The sequence below is a fragment of the Echinops telfairi genome, unplaced genomic scaffold, assembly GCF_000313985.2.
Source record: "Echinops telfairi isolate 266 unplaced genomic scaffold, ASM31398v2 ScPeMD7_2565;HRSCAF=3150, whole genome shotgun sequence".
NCBI lineage: Eukaryota > Metazoa > Chordata > Mammalia > Afrosoricida > Tenrecidae > Echinops > Echinops telfairi.
Genome location: NW_022106463.1, coordinates 4,018,414 through 4,034,859, shown reverse-complemented (window position 1 = coordinate 4,034,859; position 16,446 = coordinate 4,018,414). Strand labels below are relative to the sequence as shown.

General features: G+C 52.3%; 1 long non-coding RNA gene across 1 annotated transcript in view; it reads left to right on the top strand.

Moving 5' to 3' along the window:
- The window catches only part of LOC123522129, a 56,450-nt gene that overhangs the window by 258 nt on the left and 39,746 nt on the right, over nucleotides 1–16,446 (top strand). The window contains exon 2 of the long non-coding RNA XR_006680432.1: nucleotides 12–32. This is a non-coding gene — a long non-coding RNA (uncharacterized LOC123522129). The remainder of the gene's footprint in view (nucleotides 1–11; nucleotides 33–16,446) is intronic.

Below are 16,446 nucleotides of genomic sequence, written 5' to 3'. Positions count from 1 at the left end.
TGCGCGCCGAGGTCCCCCGACTCGGAGACTAGGTGAGTGCGCCGGGGGACCCGCTCTCCTCGGGGGCCAGCGGGGCGGAGGGCGCGGGCTGGGCGGGCTGACCGCGTCTGTCCGCCGGGAGAGCACTTAGGTTCCTTTCCGTCCAGCTCAGGCGCGTCCAGGACCCTCTGGGCGGAGTTGGGGGTGGGGGACCGGGGGCCGAGGAGCGGGCCGATCGCGAGCGCTTTGTCCCTCCGCCCCTCTGCCGCTCGGAATCCCGGCCGGCGCCTGCCCACCTGTTGGCACGCTGCGCTCGCCCGGTGCCCTCGCCAGCCTCCTCTCCAGTCCTCCCCGCGCTATCGCCCCCGGGGCGGGCGTGTGCTTGAAGTCCCTTTGAAAAGGCAGCTTCCAGCGGGAAACGGACGGTATTCCAGGGACACTTTATCCGGCGCTCCGGTGCACGAGTCCCTGGGGCGCGAGCGCCGCACCGGGGGTGGGGCGGACGAAGGTTCGGGGTGGCGGGGCCCTCTTACCATCTGCTCCCGCCCGCGTGGACCAGGCAGTAAGGTAGAGCCACGCAGGACCTCCCCGGGGCTGGACGACCCTGTTGGGCTTGGCGAATGTACCTTCGAAAGGAACTTTTGGTAGTTGGGCCACTGCTAACCGCAGGGTCAGCAGTTCGAACCCATGCAGCTTCTCCCCCCGCCCCCCAGAAAAAAATACCGAGGCGGGCGGAATGAGCCGGGCAGTTCTACTCTCTGTCCTCTAGGGTCGCCGGGAGTCAGCATGGACTCGAGGGCAGGGAAGTGTTTTTGTTTGCTTGTTTGTGTTTGAGTTTCCCAACAGGGTCCTATTTCAGGAGAAAGACTGCAGGGGGAGGGGTCGCGCCTCATTTGATTTGAGGAGCACATTGGCAGGATTGCTTTGTTGGGTTTCTGTTCTTGTGCAGGGCGGGGTGGGGGTGGGGGGTAGGGTTGGAGACGGGAGGACGGGGCGGGGCGGGGAGCGTTGGCTGGCCAGACCCAGGAAGGTTTAAGCCCAAGCCCAAATCAGGTGACCATTGCTGGCCGGCTCCCCATCAGACTGCGACTCGTACCTCCCTCCAAGTGAAATAAGTGAATAAATAAATAGACAAATAAAAACCAACCACAATAAGCAAACAGAACCATCTCTGTTAGATGTTTCTCAGCACTTGACAATCCTGTTGGTTAAATAGAAAGATCACGTTAATTCATGCAACGCTATCTATCAGCACTGTGCAGCTCTTGTCGCCGGCCCCCAAGGCTTTCTCTGCAGGGTGCCTGCCTCCCATTCTACCTTTGCCTGGTGTTTTTTTCCCTCCTCTTAACCCCTTCCAGCCTCGCGGTTCACTGCTCCTCTTTATTCAGTTCACTGCCATGGAGTCCTTTCTGATCCACGGAGACCTCGTAGGACAGAGCAGAACGGCGCCTGTGGGTTTCTCAGGCTCACAGCCTCATCTTTCACTCACAGAGCTACTAGTGGGTTTGAACCACCTATCTTGCCTTTGCAGCGCAGTGCTTCATCCACTGTGCCCCTGGACTCCTTTGCTTGCTTACCAGGTGCAGGCATTTTACTCCTGTTTTTATTTTTCCACCTTTTCTAATAGGCTCCTTTCCTGGTCACCCCCACCCCCCAAACTTCCTCTCTACATTGTTCTCTGACTGCCGGTTAATTGAGCACCTACCCCTTTCCTTTTCGACCTCACTGTGGAGCCTTCCCGCCTCCCTCAGCTTAGTTTCAAGAGGGTGCTTCTCCTTGTCCAACATTTCCCTGTGCATCTACCTTTCCAGGCCCCAGCCTCCTCTCCCCGCCAGTTTGATTCTCTGGTTCACGCTTGTGTGTGTGCATGTGTGTGTGTCTAAATTTCTCTCCCACAGCCCTTTCTTAATCACGGCCACCTCTTTACACAAGTGCTTTCCCCCCCAGCCTCCAGCTGCCGCGACAGGCAGCACAGCCCTGTGAGTTCTTCCGTTGGACTTTGTGATACTGCGACCCCTGGTCCCCCACGTTCTTGTTCCCAGAGGCCCTCCCCTCCCTTGCAAGAGCTCTTTGTTTCTGAATGCCTCTGGTTTTGATGTGGAAGTGTCAGGAAGGGGCAGGGTGCCAGCAGCTGCTTTTTTTTTTTTTTTTCCTTTTCTTTTCTTCCCCTGGGAGGGCCCTGGCTTTAAGGACTTGGCCATTTCGCACTGTGCCCGTGTACTTGTTTGTTTGGTGTTGAAATGCGGAATACTTGATTAATATTAGTTTCAAAAAAATCTGAAACTCATTGCTATGGATCTGGTTGATTGCGACCTTCATAGGGACCCTCTAGGACAGAGTAGAACTAACGGCTCCTGTGGGTTTCCAAGACTGTAACTCTTTACCGGAGCAGAAAGCCTCCTCTTTCTCCTGTGGAACAGCTGGTAGCATAATGGGCCACGTGTTGGGCTGCTAAAGGCCAGACAAGCAGTTCAAAACCACCAGCCGCTCCTAGGGAGAAAGATGAGGCTCTCTACTCCTGTAAAGAATTATAGCCCAGGAAACCCACAAGAGCAGTCTGTCCTGTAGGGTTGCTATGAGTCTCAATTGACTTATGGATTGAGGGCAGTGAGTTTGGCTGGTGGTTTTGAACTGCTGATTTTGTGGTTGGCAGTGCAACACATAACCACTATACCATCAGGCCTCCTTTTAGCATTTATGTGAAAAAATATCCCCAGACCACTCATAACTCCCTGCCATCAAGTCGATACAGACTCATAGCGACCCGATAGGGGAGAGGAGAGCTGTTGGTTTCTTGAAAGCTTTTCCCCCCTGAGGTGGTGGAGGGTGTAGGTCGAGCCACAGCTGACCTGGTAGAGCCTGTAGGCCGAGCCACAGCTTGTTTCTTTGAGGGCATCTATAAGAACCCACTTTAGTACTGGGTAAGGAGCCCTGGTAGCATAGTGGTTGCATTCTGGGCCGTGATTCTCAAAGTTTGAAGTTCGAAACCATCAGCCACTCGGAGGGAGAAAGACTGGACTTTCTACTCCTATAAAGAGTTGCAGTCTTGAAAACTCCCAGGGGCAGTTCCACCCTGTCCTGTAGGGTCGCCATGAGTCAGCATCGACTCGATGCAAGGGCATTTGGCTTTCTGGTTTAGTCCTGGGTGTGAACCAAGCCGTACTCTTTGTTTTCCTTGGGTACATAGTGGCACCACCATGCAGCTCTGCACACCTGCGCCCATGTGGCCAGAGAGGGCGACCTCTGTTCTCCTGACTGAGCTTTGGTAGAAGCAAGAAGACCTGCCGTGGCTCTGGGACGTCTTTGGTTTGTTTCTAGCTCTGGACCCTGAATTTGGCTCACCTCGGCCTGACCCTCAGATTTAGGGCTGAACAGCCACCACCACTTGAGACACCATCACCTTGGCATTTCATGTGTTTCTGAGGGACTTTGCAGCGAATTGCAGAACCCAGGGTCGTCAGAGAACACGCCTGTGTTAGGCAGAGTTCTTTAGAGAAACAAAACTAGGCCACTTAAAATTAGATAGATAGATAGATGGGTTTATACAGCGATAAGGACTGTAACAGCTAATTAGGCCCCACAGCTGTACAGAGGGCTCAGTTCAACTCACTTTCATGGAACAGGTAATATACTGGAAGTCCTTTAACTTCCATGGACTGCCGTGCCCAAGGTTAAGGAAACAGACAGCCGAGTCTTCCTTCAGGTAAGGCAGGCAGAGTACCTGAAAGCAACAAACGGCAGGGTGGGTCAGCAACGTCAGTAGCCTGGGAGGTTAGTAAAGCAGGCCCTGATGGGATCTGGAATGCATGGGCACAACAGGATCCAGGCCCTGATGGGATCTGGAATGCATGGGCACAGCAGGATCCAACAGCCTCAAGCTCAAGCCGTGTATGGAAAAACAGGTCTTGGAAGGAGCCTCCAGCTCTAGCCACATGATCCACGGGTTGGCTTGGCCCACAGGTAGTGCTGCACACAGGTTGAGGCAGAGAAGTAGCTAAAGCAGCAGCATGATAGTCTGATTACCAGGGAGCCAAGAGATAGGGGCGGGCCCTGCAGAGCCATTTATCTCAGCCTCCAATCAAGTTGTGACCTGATTAAACTCCGCCCACATGCTCCTATTGGCCTAGTTGGCACAATAAACCTAACTAGCCCAATACCCAGAGGAGGAGTGGGGGGTGGAAATGGAGCAGGGTAGCATCTTGGAAGAGTTGGACATTTGGGACATCATCAATCCCCAACTCCTTGGAATGCGTCTGGTATTAATTCTTACAAAAGAAATCATTACCACACCTGTTCCCCAAAATATTTATAGCCTTTGAAAGCCCTGTATTGGTTTGCTCTGCATCTGAATTGAATGGATGGTTTTTTAAAAAAATAGTATTGTGTAAAAGGAGGCCTGGTGGCGCTGTGGGGTAAGCGCCAACTTGCGAACCGCGGGATGAGTGGTTCAAGCCCACCGGCCACCCACTGTACAGGAGGAAAGTGAGGCTGCCTGCGTCCATAACGATGTACAGCCCTGGAAACGGTCTACACAGGGTCTCTACTCGTTGAAATCATCTCGTTGGCACACAGATGCTCTGTAGGACAGAGGAGAAGCCCTGCTAACTCAAAGGATCGTGATTCGAATTCTTCGTAGAAGACAGGCCTAGAGGTCCACTCTACTTCAGAGACAGTTCAAGGGCAGACAGCCTCATCTGTTTCCTGGGGGTGCACCTGGAGGAGGGTTTGAACCTCTGACCTTGCAGTTAGCAGGCACAAGGTTTAGCCTGCCGTTCCTCCAGGGCTTCCCCTGACTGACTCCCAGAGTGATAATAAAGTTAGTCACTTTGATGTCCCTGGAAGGGACTTTACGTTCTACTGATAAGGAAATGGAACCGTATCGCCATGGTGACCCGGCAGGATGGAGGGATGGCCTTAGAAGCACCGGCTTCCAATTTGGAGTCCAAGCCTGGACACCACGGCGTGACCCTGACCTTGTAGCTTAGTGAGCTCTCCTCTGTGTGGCTTGTCAACTGAACCTGGGCCCTGCTCCTGAGACAGGGGAAGGGCTCGCTCACAGTTTTCAGTGGTTCCCTTTAGTTTTCTCTGTGTGTGCGTGCAAAGCCCTCTGTTTGGAAACTGTTTCTTTTTGCGGCATGTAATGGCATCTGAGCTGGAGTGTTTTAGAAAGAGACGTTTGTATCCCCAGCGTCACCAGGCAGGAGCACCAAATGCACACGGCTCTACAGCGGCAGGCCACATGCAAACCGGGCAACTTCGAAATCTGCCACCGGAATGTATGTCTGTATTTCCTCGTGGGGAGCGGAAGGCATCCGTATAAAGTGCTGACTCGGCCGCCTGCATCTCCGCTTCGTAACTCAGCGCGCAGGCGGGGAGAGTCTCCCCTTCCCTTGGGACGGTGAAGAAGAGGAAGGTCCTGGAGGCGATGGATGGACACAGGGGCCGCACCATGGGCTCTGGCAGAGGGACGATTGGGAGGATGACGTAGGACAGGGCAGTGTCTTGTTCTGTTGGGCACAGGGTCGCTATGGGTCGGAACCGACTTGTTGACCCCCCAGTACAACAACTACATCCACAGCCATCCGGTTAAGCAGCCCACCTCTACACCACAGGGCCCCTTAGGTCAAGGAGGGTTGGAATGGAATGGGTTAAGCATCGTCACGGGCGAGCAGTGCCACCCAGATTCCCTGAAGGTTGAGTTGTGAAGGATTAAATAGAAGTGAGAATGGATCTGGGGTTAGCAGCCCAACACTTAACCCATTGGGCCACCAGGTCTAGGTTGTATGTAGTAGCTCACTTCCATTGAGTCAATTTGGACTCATCGCGAGCCTAGAGGACAGGGTAGAACTGCCTCTCTGGTTTTCTGAGACTGTAGAGGAGTAGAAAGCCTCATCTTTCTCCTGAGAAGCAGCTAGTGGTTTCGGACTGGTGACTTTTCAGTTAGCAGCCCAACATGTAACCACTATACCACCAGGGCTCCTCCTCGTATGAGAGGGGTAGACATATCATCCTTGAGAGAATTAAGAAAACTCAAGTTTAAGTCACTCAATTAATTCAGTTAAGTCGCTGTGCTCTGTGGTTTTCATGAGGATTATTGTAACTGAATTTGAGGTAGGTCTTACTGCTCCCCAGTTACACTTGGAGCCCTGGTGAATTGTAACTGAATTTGAGGTAGGTCTTACTGCTCCCCAGTTACACTTGGAGCCCTGGTGACACAGAGGGTTAACCCTAGCCTGCTAAACATAAGGTGAATGGTCTGAGCCCACCAGGCGCTCTGAGTGAGAAAGACAAGGCAGTCTACTCCTGTACAGGTTGACAGCCTGGGAAACCACCCATAGGACACATCTCCTCAGTCTTACAGGGTCACTCTGAGTTGGAATCGACAGCAGTGGGTTTAACACATTTGCAGCAATGGAGGCTCTAGCAATGTCTGCGGGTTAAGCCACGTATTAAGGGCTACGGCTGATTTGAATTCAGGGGTGTCATGCTCGGAGTGCTTTTACGAGGGGACGGGTCCTCAAAAGCTCCAGGGGAAATGGAGTGAGAAGATAGTGGGATTTCCCTACAAGGTTTTTGAAGCCCCCTCCTATGTGGCCATCTGCTCAGCCCGAAGGGTCAAAAGCATGGAGCTGGTCTGGGATAGAGGAGGATTTTCTGACGGCAGGCAGGTCACACACCAGAGGAGTGGCTGCAGGTGGTGCTGGGAGGCTGACCCAAGTTCCCTGTGTATCGTGATTCACTTCCCTTCCTGTCCCCCCACCCACCACCCCAAGGAGCTGTGGCACTGGCACTGCATCATGCGTTCATCACAATTTCTGTGGCCAGGATGCCAACCTCGCCCGTGAGTGAGGGCCCATCCTGTGACGACTGGTCAGAAGGTCTGCGCTGGGGGACTGTTACCTAACCGGGCCAAGATTTTCTGGGTGGTACTGACCTCCAGCCCGGCCTTCCCCAAGCAGGAGTAACCTGTCTGTGTGGGCTAAGTCCGAACACTCACTCACCTACGCACTGCCCTTGAATCGATTCCAACTCGGCCACCCTGTGGGACAGGGTCGAACTGCCCCTGTGGGTTCCCGAGGCCGGTGGTTTTGAACTGCTGACTCCACTACACCACCAGGGCACCTTCAACAAGAAGACAGACATATCTCATGTGCCTGACTCAAAAATACCATCTGTTCTAGATCTGGCTTTCTAGCACCGGGCTGAAAAGCTTTCTGGATCCTTCCGTGGGATCAGGAGCCCCGGTGGCATCATGTTGCCTTGCTAACCTTGTGGTTGGGGATTCAAACCCACCCACCACACCACTGGGAGGAAGATGAGGCTTTCCACGTCCTCTGCTGAGTTTGGCTTGAATTTCTGGCAGCTCCCACTCAGTGGCCTGCTGCAACCATCGTTGAAGGAGCTTCAGCAAGATGTGCTTGCATGTGATAGCAATGATATTATTCTATGATCTGTGCACTCTGTTGGGCCACCTTTTTTGGCATGGGCACACATGGATCTCTTCCAGTCTGTTGGCCAGGTAGCCTACGTTTTTTGGCATACGTGCTTCCAGTGCTTCATCAGCTTGTTGAAACATTTCTGTTGGTTTTCCATGATTCCTGGAGCACTGTTTTCGGCTAATGCCTTCTGTTTTGTGAGATGGAGGAGGCCTTTGTGGATTGGTGTTGGACATATGGGTTAATGTTGGACTTGTGGGCTCGGGCAGCTTTGGGTTTGGATGTTTTCTTTTTTTTTTTTTTTAAACATTTTATTAGGGGCTCATACAACTGTTATCCCAATCCATACACACATCAATTGTGTAAAGCGTATTTGTACATCATTTCTCAAAACATTTTCTCTCCATTTAAACCCCCGACATTAGGTCCTCATTTTTCCCCTCCCTCCCCGCTCCCCCCTCCCACATGAACCCTTGATAGTTTATAAATTGGTATTTTGTCATATCTTGCCCTGTCCAACATCGCCCTTCATCCACTTTTCGGTTGTGGATGTTTTCTTGATGCGCACTTAACCTTTATATACAACTCTTTCTTATGCATGAGTTTCTGTGGATTTGTTCCTCTAAAATACCCAGACTAACACAGTCTCCGTCAACATCATTGTGGTTGAGTTAGATTTGTCGTCTCAGAAACGCTAAGTTGGATCCCTATGGATTGAAATCAACTCACTGGCAGTGGGTTTGGTTGGGCTGGTACAATAAAAGAGGAGCTGTGGTGTTGTAGTGGGTTATGCATTGGGCTGCACCTCCAGGTTGGCAGTTTGAACCCCACAGCCACTCTGCAGAAGAGAGATGATGCTGTCTACTCCTGTAAAACACTGTGTCAGAAATCCAAAGGGGCAGTTTCCCTCTGCCCTGTAGGGCTGCTCTGAGTTGGAATCGACTGGATGGCAGTAGGGTTTGGTTTGGCGACAGCAGACATGCGAGCTTTGACAATATCACCAGTGTCGTCGATTGAGTTTTCCAGAGAAGCAAAATCAACAACACTTGCATGTGTTTGTATAAAGAGACTTATATCAAGACATGGCTTGCACAGTTCTAGAAAGTGGGAAGTACAGGCCCGTTCAAGCCAGGCTTCTCCTGGCTCGTGGAAGCCGGCGAACAGGAAGCAGGAGGATGAATGAAGCCGAGACAGCAGGGGGCACAGGCTGGTGGAGGCAGAGGTCCGAACTCAGTTGAATGAATCCACCATCGGTAGATGACTGATCACTCCTGGGATCAGCGGGTGATGCAACAGAAGATCCAGGAACCAGACACAGCTCTAGCTCCGGCAGAAAGCGGAGGGCCAAAGAGGATTTGACTCTGCTCGGGCTCTCTTGCAGAAGGCCACAACCAAGGAGGGGTCATCAGGCTGTGCCTGGATTTATAGATTGGGCTCGAGCCCTACCCTTAGCCAGGAGTGTCTAGTTGACAGAATTCCTCACCCTGACAGCCAGATTGTATTGTAAGTGTTTCGAGCGGCAGAGGGTGCCGGGACTCTCGACCCCCTCGCATCTCTTCTTGCCTCAATGCAGGTTTCCACACAGCACAGCCCTGTGTCCTGATGTCTGTCTTCTAGCATCTACCCTACATCACTGCCATTCCAAGTCACAGAGACCCCATAGGACAGAATAGAACTACCTCTTAGGGTTTCTGAGCCTGTCAATCTTGCCAGGAGCAGCCAGCCTCATTTTGCTCCTATGGAGCAGCTGGTGGGTTTGAGCTGCCGACCCTGTGGTTAGCAGCCCAACTCCTCACCCACTCTGTCACCAGGGCTCCTTGGATCGATCATGTATCTCTAACCATGAGTCCGCAGAAGGTATAGGCACATCTGCATGCTTGCCGTAATTATCCCTTCCACCTTTGCCAGTTGCTGTATTCACTCAACAAATACCGGGGACCCTCTGCACCTCTTCTGGAGCTCGACATTGCAAGCGTGACACACACTTCCCCCATCAGCCATTTCTCTACCCATCATTTTGGGTGGCATCATTCCTGGGCTTGTAATCATGGAGTACGCAGGCTTCACTGGCCCTCCCTGAGCCCTGCTGAGATTAATTAAATCAAACCCCATGCAATGACTTTTCCGCTAAGATATCCTGACACATTATTAAAATTGAGTTTGCCGTAAGACGGGAATACACTCCGCAGTTCGGTGCCCTCAGAATGAACACACGGATGACCCAATTGCAGTCTCTCTGCTCCCGGTGCTTCGAGCCCATTGGCAAGGCCTTGCTGCGCAGACGGATTGTCGGAAGCAGAAGTCACGTCCAGTCGGATCTCAAGCTGATGGCTTGTCCCTTTCTGTGGAGACGTAAGAATATGGTTGGGGGTGTGTTTTCCTTCCCTGGTTCCCAAGCCTGGTGGCAGAGTGATTGCACAGTGGGCTGCCCATCAAGGTCAGCAGTTCAAAACCACCAGGCACTCTGTGAGAAAGATCCAGCTTTCTACTCCCATGAAGTATCACAGTCTCAGAAACCCTAGTAGAGCTGCTACGAGAAAGACGGAGAAAGGTGAGAAAGATTTACAGTCTTGGAAACCCACCAGCACAGTTCAACTGCTCTACAGAGTCACTAGGACTCAGAAAGACTGGATGGCAATGGTTTTTGGGGGGTTTTTTTTACATTCAAAATCTTGTAGGCTTACCAGGAACGGATGTTTACTGCACGAGTCTCTCTGGTACACTTAACTATGTATTGCAAATGGAAATCATTGATTCACTGTATTTGTTCTGCTGCCCACGCACTGAGCTAAAACGTACCGCTCGGGAGACTTTTGTGGGGCCAGCGCACAAGGAGTTTAGTCTTATGGTGAAACCCAGCTGTCATTGTCTCCTCTTCCCAGCCCTGCTCCGGTTACCCAGCCTCCTGAATAGCGTGTAGAAATGCTGCCATTCAAAGGCCCTGCCTTTGCTTAAATGTCCCAGCAGCCTTTCTGAAATAATATCCTTCAAGCGCTCTTTCGAAAGGATTTTTAAAAGAGAAGAAAGGGAATATATTTCTACCTGTCGAGCCAGTCATGTGGAAAAGGATTATATATTTAAAACACAAGAAGGCCGAGAAGTATGTTTCTGTGGACAAACTGTCAGCACGGGCCCTGAAGGACAGCGAGCTAGCTCCTCCAGGGGTGTTTGTTGTGAGAACTGCCAGCCTCTCTCTGCTTGGACTTGCTTAAACTCTAAGCTCCCCGGTGGTCAGCCTTCCCAGGTCCCCTGACTGAGAAGCCTCCTTGTGTGAGTAGGCGAACCTGGACACTGGCATCGATGTGTCACCGTGTCCTCAGGCAACTCCACCAGAACTGTCGATTCCCCCGGTTCTTAGAAACGGACACCCCGCTCTGCTTGCGCGCTCGGCCCTGATCAGTGGGTTCAGGAGGAGAGGAGGATGAGATTTCTGGTCCTCTCTTGAGCTGTGAGGCCTGCAGGCCATGTGTGTTTTGATGACTCCACTCCCAAGTAGGAAAGCAGCCCGCTTCCACTGCTGTGCACCCTGGGCCAGGAAGGCTTCCATCGGACACAGAAGGTGGTCTTGGAGGAGGAAGCATGCGGCTGCTCATGCTTCGTTTCCATCGGATCTCACGCAAACCCAGCAAACTCATTGTCCTGGAGCGGATTCTGAGTCATAGTGACCCTACAGGACAGGATAGAACTGCCCCTGTGAGTTTCCAAGGCTAACTCTTTACAAGAGTAGAAAGCTTCATCCTTCTCCCAAGGAGCTGATGGTGGTTTCGAACTGCTGACCTGGTGGCTAGAAGCCCAATGCATAACCACTATGCCACCAGGATGGCAGCACTCACCCTCACTGGGTAGTGACCTTGAAGCAAGCTTAGCATTAGCAGACCATCCCTTTTTAACAAATATATTCACATTCGCATAGTTTGGGTCTGTATTGTGTTAAATAGTGTCTCCTTCCTGCTGCCATTCCCACCCTCCCCTTTCTGCCCCAAGTTCATGGGCTTCCTGGGAATGTCTTACATGGAAAGAGGGTATTTGTGGATGTCCTGGGTTAAGATGAAGTCATACTGAGGCAAGGTAGGTCTTAGGTCTAATATACTGTGACAGGTGCCGTCATTGAAGGAGCCCTGGTGGCATAGAGGTTATGCCTTGGGCTGCTAGCACCAAGCTCAGGAGTTCGGAACCAACCAGTCTCTCTAGTGGTGAAAGATGAGGCTTTCTACTCGCATGAAGAGTTACGTCTTGGAAGCCCACAGGGGAGGTTCTGCTCTTTGTTCTCGGGTGGCTGTAAGTTGGCATCAACTCGATGGCAGGGAGGGAGGATTGTGATGAGGGAAGACGCCCTGGTGGCTTAGCTTGAGCTCCTCACCACAAGGTCCGCCTGCACTTGCATCCGCCAGCTGCCCTGATGGAAGCTGAGGCTTTTTGCTCCCGGAAAGAGTGACAGTCTTGGAAACCCTTGCGGGCAGTTCCGCTTTTCCTATAGGGCTACAATGAGTTGGAATTACCCGTCCCGGCGGGGAGTTTGGTTTTGTGGGTTTTTTGGTTATTGTTTTGGTGTCCTTTTGGTGATGAGAGAAAAGGCACCAGGAGAGCACCACGTGATCACCGCGACGACGTGGGAGGGATCAGCCGGGGAATACCAAGGGTTGTCAGTGGCCACCAGCCTCTGCATGGGACAGGAAGGCATCCTCCCTTCAAGACCCTCAGAGAGAGCCCAGCCCTGCCGACACCTTGACTAGTGGGATGTCTCTCCAGAACTGCTGGACACCACAGCTCTGTGTTGAAGCCACTCCGTCCGGGATGCTTTGTGATGGAATCAAAACAGCCCTGGTGGTGCAGGGGCTTAGGCAATGGACTGCTAAGCTAAGGTGACCAGCTTTTAACATTGGTAAAGCAGGACACCATTGATAAAACTCACATCCTGGCGAAATAGCCACATGACAGCCGAAAGCCGTATACCCTAGCTTGTCGTGCATTCTTTCCAAAAATCGGGACTTTTAAAAAATATCGCGGGATGCGGGGGAAACATTGTTAAAAATCGGGACTGCCCCACCAAAAGCGGGCCGTCTGGTCACCTGATGCTAAGCCCAAGGTCAGCTGTGTGAACCCACTCGCTTGCCTTTGAGAGAAAGATGAGAGCTGTCTGTACCTGTCATAAATGACAGCCCTTGGCACCCTCTGGGGCAGTTCCACTCTGTCGTGCAGGGTCAACTGTGAGTCAGGACCCAGTCGATGGCGCTGTGCTTGGTGGAAATGAGGGCCCTCGTTATTTTTAGCTGCCGTCACAAGCCTATTCACGACGACCCTCCCATGCAGAACAGAACGAAGGGAATAAAGACTCACTGCCATCGAGTCAGTGCCGACTCAGAGCGACCGACCCCTTGGGGCTTTCCAAGACCATAGCTGTTTACGTAAGTAGACAGCCCAGTCTTTCTCCCATGGAACTGCTGGTGGTTTCGAACTGCCGACCATGGGGATGGCAGTCCAACGTGTAACCACTGCAAGACAGTGAAGACAAGGCCTAAAAATGCGTGGAGGTGGACCGGTCAGAGCACACGGTACCATTGCCCCCTGCCACAGTAACCTGGGTACAGGGGCCCTCTGAGCCGGATTTGACTTTATGGCAGTAAATTTGTGTTTTGAGTTTGGAGCTGATGGGAGAGTTACTTATATTTCTAAAATCACGACATAGGAAGGAAGTTTGTCACGCTGACTTCCCGTGGGCTTTCTGTAAGCGTGGCTGCGATTAAGAAAACCGAGCCCCAGGCAACAATTATTCTAAAGCTTGGTGGTGTAAGTTTCCTTGCCTGTTCGCCTGACTGGATTGGAACAGTGTAGGCCAGTGAGAACCCCCCTGGCTGTCTCCTCCTCCAGGAGTCCGGGCCCCTTTTCTGGTTTCCTGAGTGGACGCTGCTTCTCGCTTGGTTTTCACGTTCCCTCGGGGCTGGAGACTCTGAAGGGAGAGGGACACGCCTGTCCCTGTCGTCTGGACATTCCTGGAAAGCAGGCCTTGGGCAGCCAGCTGTGTCTTCCTCACTGTGTTACTGCCCTGTCCCCAGGCCGGCGTTCCAAGGAAGGGCTCCTTGTGTTCACGGAACACAGTATTCAAGCAGATGAGATAAAAAGACCTTTGTCCAAAGAGACCTGGTTCATTCAGTAGGAGGGACCCGAGCCTTTGTAATGCAAAGCGAGCGGGTCAGCCCCCCCCCCCCCCCCCCCCCCCCCCCAGCGTCCCAGCCTCTGTCCATTGAGAAGAAGCTGCGGGCACCTTCATCTTGTGTGGAGGGGGGCTGAACACAAAGCCCTCAGTTCTCCTCCGGGTTTCTTCCCAGCAGGCTCCCAGTGAAGCTGTTGTAAGAGAGAACGGGGTCACTGGGCGACCAGTGCTTCCGCCCCAGGAGGAGGGACCAGGTGACTGAGCCTGTGCACAAACTCCTCCACCCGGGACTCCCCTTGTTTCACGAAAACCCATGCGATGCAATTGCTGCTGAGTTCAGCAAACCCCAAACCACACTCGCTGTCGGTGTGGACTTATAGTGACCCCATAGGACAGGGGCGGGTTTCTGACACTGCAACTGGTTGTTATGGGAGCAGAAAGCCTCACCTTTCTCCTTCGGAGCTGCTGGTGGTTTCACACTGCTGACCTCAGGATGCAGCCCAGTGCCTAACCCACCACCCAACGCACCACACCGCTGCTGGGTCCCTTCCCGATGCCACAGGGCAGAGGGGAACACCCTTTTTGGATTTCTAAGACTTTCAGAATCTTTAAGGGAGCAAGCAGACAGCCTTATCTCTCTCCCTCTGAGTAGCTGGTAGGATCGAACTGCTGACCTTGTGGCTAGCAGCTCACTCGGTGTGTGTAGCCCACTGCGCCAGCAGGGCTAGAGCAGAGCGAAGCCGCCCTGGAGGGTTCTGAGTCTGTGAGTCTTTGTGGAAGCAGCAGCCTTGTTTTTCTCCCATGACGAGGCGGGCGGGCTCGAACCTCTGACCAGCGCCTAACCCACAGTGCCACTCGGGCTCCTTTTCCAGTGTGTTTCAGGATGGTGGCCGAGTGGGTTACTTGTTGGAGCGCGAACTGAAGGATAAGCAGTTTGAACCTACCAGTCCCTCTTGACTGAGAAGAGGCTTTCTGCTCCCGTAAACATGTAGAGCCTCGGAAGCCCCCAGGGGCAGTTCTCTGTCCTATAGGGTCACCGTGAGTCGGAACCGCCTCCGTGGCGGGGCGATGAGTTAGCGTGAGAATGGGCTGGAACATGACCACCATTGTGAGGATGGCGAAGGAGCAGGCAGCGTTACACCCCATTGAGCACGGGAAGCTTGGGTTCCCTATGAGTTGAGACCCATTGGTTGGCAGGGGGCTTGAGGGCCTACGGGCAGAGTTACCTGATTGGTTAAAAGGGCATAACTGCCCGGGAGGGTGCCTATCCTTGAGTGAATGACAGGATGGCCACAGGACAATGGCAGGAGACATTGTTCTGGGAGCCAGTGTGTCTTGTTTGTTCCCGGGGTCACTTGAACAGAAGATGACATCGATACAGCTAGACGCGAAGACCCTTTGGGCATAGGCTATCACACCCTGCATCTGCTGAGCAAGGAGGAAAGACCTTCCCTGGGGACAGGCTGGACATCCTGCCTCTCTGCCAGACGACAGACAGAATCGCGCTTCCTCAGAGGATGGGGTTGACGTTGGCATATAGGTTAAAGAAATTACTGTCGGAAAGCAAACAACCCCACTGCCGCAGAGCGGATTCCAGCTCGCAGCGATGCTGTGGGACAGTGGGGGTAGTGCTTCGGGGGAGCAGGCGGCCTCATCTTGCTCCCTTAGAGGAGCTGGTGGGTTTGAAAAGGCAGTTTAAAATTCCACAGGATTCTCGCTCATGTCAAGACTTAGGATGGAGTTAAGGCTTCCAGTTTAGTCTTTTCTGTTCACACACACCAAGTGTCTCTGATTCCAGCCTCTCCTACAGGAATCCTGGTGGTGTAGTGGATTATGCATTGAGCTGCTAGCCAGAAAGTCAGCGGTTTGAACCCATCTGTCTGTTGCTCCATGGCAGACAGAGCAGGCTGTCCAATACTGTCAACATTTAAATCTTGGAAAATCAAAGCAAGAGGAGGGTTTTGCTCTCTCCAAGTCAGAATTGAATGATGGCAATGAGTTCAGTGTTAAGATTTACACAGACCTTCAAGCCCTGGTCCCCAGCCCCTCCCCTGCGTCTGCTGAGTTCCATGGGCATTCAACAAAACAAAACAAAAACCCCACAGGCTCGTGTCAGTGAGTCGATCTGACGCATAGTGACCCTCCAGGGCAGCGTGGACTTTCCCCTGTGGGCTTTTGAGACTGCGGATCTTGATGGGGGCAGAAAGCTTCCTCTTCCTCCCGTGAAGCCACCCGGTGGTTTTGAATGGCTCACCTTGCAGTTAGCAGTCCAGGGTGTAATCCACTGTGCCACCAGGGGTCCTCAAGAAAAGCTCTCTGTGAAATAATGCAGTTTCTAGATAGGGGCCAGGCCAAAGTCCTAATCATTGGTTGAGTGGAAGCCAATAATGTTTGCTTGTATTAGCCGGGGTGCTGCTGATAAGAGTTAACATCAGACCCAGACAGGGCAAGAGTTGGCAGAAGGGCTTAGAAAATGAAGACAACGTATAATTGTTTCAGGGAAGACTTTAAAACTTCTTGGTCATTATTTTATTCTTAGTCTAAGCACACACAGCATACTCCCCTCCCCTGCATGTCAGGGTTTCTAGACATGACTTTGAGTGTGACATTGGCTACATTCTGCACATCAGCATTCTCGCGATTTCCTTTCTAGTTGCTTCATTTCCATTCCCTTAATCTCCCTGCTCCTCTGTCTTCGCATCTGTGCTTTAAAATAGCTGCTGACTATCTAGTTATATGTGTGTGTTGTTTTTAAATTAAAAAAAATAACATAATACTTGTGATCGCCTTCATTCTGGGAAAAACTGCTACTCAATTGAAAGATGCTTTGAGGAGATAGTTCTAAGTTATAGTTTGAAGAGCACTTTCCGAGCCCTTGTC